A 2243-nucleotide genomic window follows, 5' to 3' on the forward strand; every position below is an offset into this window, starting at 1 on the left:
CAGATTGGAAACATCATTAATTGCAATGTGAATCCATCTCTTAAATGTCCAATAGTCAGTGCCGAATGATTAAAAATGGAAGCATCTTCTAAAAACTATGAGCTCATTCCTGCAAAGTCTGTATCCCAGATCCAAAAACCTGTTCCGAATGTATTTAATAAGTATTATCATTATTTACACTGGGACTTAAAAACACTCACCTCGTCTTCTACATGATGCTATTTAAACCTACCTTCCCTTCATAAGTATTGCTTTTCTTGCTTTCTGCAGTAATTTTCTTTTTCAGCACCTTATTCTGTTGAAATTAAACAAAACAAGCATTGTACCTTAATAAGTTAATACAATTATGTCATGGTTGAACTGCATCAAGAAATTCCAGATTTCATCAGGCAAATAACTCTCTGTTGTGCAGCTCAGGTTCCAGAACAATTCTTCAAACAAATGACTGTTCAGCTAATTTCTGTGATAATTACTGTTTCTTCATGACCTTAAGAAAGGCTCCTCCAGAGCAGCAGCAGGGAATAACAAATGAGGTGCAGAATGGGAATTAAAACTAAGATGCTGCTGACAGGTGTGAAGATGTCATGACCAAAAGTACAAGTTATTTATTTTTACAGTGAAGTTACTACAGTTTGTGCCAGTGCAGAATTCTTTTCTACTCATGGTAACTGAGATACTCATACACGTACGTAAATAACACTATGCACTAAATGAAAAAGAGTAGAAGTTTATTAAAGATATTATTTTTGTAATTGCTCTTTTCAAATTAAGGCTCATTTAACAAATCAAGTGATCCCTAAGATGACTCTCTAATTTGCTCAGGGTTAGGATAAGAAAGGAGAATTTTTAAATTACATAGGTGTATCTAAAGACATCACAGCAGACACAAACCTGCTGAAAGGGCAACCCAAAGTATAATGTGTTTATGTATTTGTGACATTTAAAATCTCTACACACCTCCTGCTGCAACTCTTCAATGCATTTGGTTTTATTTTCCATCTGTTTCTTTAAATTATTCATCTGAAAGAGGTATTTCAGACATGAATTAGTAAGTTCTACAAATGACTCCCTATGTGAGCAATTCCTGTAGATGTTCTCAAACCTGCCTTTGCACCAATCTGGTTTGTTCCAATGGGACTCAAACACCAGCTGACATGTTAGAATAATCAGAGTTTTAGCCATAAAGTACTACAAGATGTTAATTAATAGCAGTGAACCAGTTCTTTAGTGGTTATGGAGTTAAGAAAGAAGAAGAAAAAAACCCCAAGATCTTCACAATTTAAAAAATGCACTTGTATGAAGTTCCCTACATCCATGAAAAAATGAATTTTCCCAATTATTTTCTACAATCTTCAACGGCTTTTCCTTTCTTGAAATTTCATTTTCAGTTCTCTTAACCTGAAATTAAATTGCAAATCTTTTACTTTTACAATGAAATTTTGAAATTTGCTAAAAACCCCAGGTTGCTTTGAACCAATAGAAAGAAAAGTAAAAATGTTTTAATCAATTTAAGCTCAAACTCACCCTACATATAAAAAGCTAATCCAGAGCCCATCCATCACTGAGTGGGTATATGAAAAAACAGAAAAGCAGGTTCTCTGTTTGCCTGAAAAAAACAAATAAATCTTTAATATTAAACTTCCAGCACAGAGTGAACATCCCAGTGACTGTGCTTGTCTTTTGAAATACCAGGGCTCACATGTGGACACACAAAGGCACAACTGGCAGCAGCTGGGAAAGAAGAAACCTCTGGCAGAGATCACATCCCCCAGGGAGAGCTTTGCAGAAAAAACCCCAACAAAGATTTTACATTGAATGTTGTCCTACAGGTTCTGTAAGATAGTTTCCTGACACATGACATACATTTTCTTCTCTTTCATCCAGTGTACTTTTCATCTCTTCACCTGTCTTTGCCATTTTCTCCTTCAAAGACTCCAGTTCATTTCTAAGTGCCAAATTAACAAGCATTAGTAAATATTTCCTTATTGCCTTTAACTTATTTTCAGTACTTCTAATAAACCCATATTTTATTTTCTGAAAAGAGCTGCTAATGTTGATGGGAACTTCATAACCTTCTCAATGAAAATGTTCTTAAAATGCAGCAACATGCCCAGTAAGTCAATATGTGAACTGTCCATACTTCTTTTAAGTAGGAAAAGATGTTCCAGGAACCCAAGGAAAATACATCGTGACCTGGACTATTGCAATGCAGCTGTGAAACATGGGAGCTGCCTATTGAACTG

General features: G+C 35.1%; 1 long non-coding RNA gene across 1 annotated transcript; it reads right to left on the reverse strand.

Moving 5' to 3' along the window:
* Window positions 1-985: 985 nt before the first annotated feature.
* Window positions 986-1920, reverse strand: LOC134433323 (uncharacterized). The gene is made up of 3 exons (XR_010031547.1): window positions 1864-1920; window positions 1525-1606; window positions 986-1020 (listed from the first exon to the last, which is right to left on the reverse strand). It is a non-coding gene; the product is annotated as an uncharacterized LOC134433323 (long non-coding RNA).
* Window positions 1921-2243: the final 323 nt, after the last annotated feature.

The sequence above is a fragment of the Melospiza melodia genome, unplaced genomic scaffold, assembly GCF_035770615.1.
Source record: "Melospiza melodia melodia isolate bMelMel2 unplaced genomic scaffold, bMelMel2.pri scaffold_18, whole genome shotgun sequence".
NCBI classification, from domain to species: Eukaryota; Metazoa; Chordata; class Aves; order Passeriformes; family Passerellidae; genus Melospiza; species Melospiza melodia.